Below are 202 nucleotides of genomic sequence, written 5' to 3'. Positions count from 1 at the left end.
CGCCGCGCCGGCGAGGAGTCGATGTCTGTTTTATGGAAATGACGAACGATTTATCGCGATGATTTATCGTACGTAAGGACTCCCGGCGTATGCAAATGGCGCTCGCCTGCTGCCGCTGCAGATTGTTTGCGGGCGAGTCGGGGGGGGGGGGGGGAGTCCGATCGACGCTTACGAGGGAATAAGCGTAATTGTCAAAGAGGAA

This window comes from Penaeus monodon, chromosome 22 (assembly GCF_015228065.2).
Source record: "Penaeus monodon isolate SGIC_2016 chromosome 22, NSTDA_Pmon_1, whole genome shotgun sequence".
Taxonomy (NCBI): Eukaryota; Metazoa; Arthropoda; class Malacostraca; order Decapoda; family Penaeidae; genus Penaeus; species Penaeus monodon.
Note: the sequence above shows the minus strand (reverse complement) of the source record.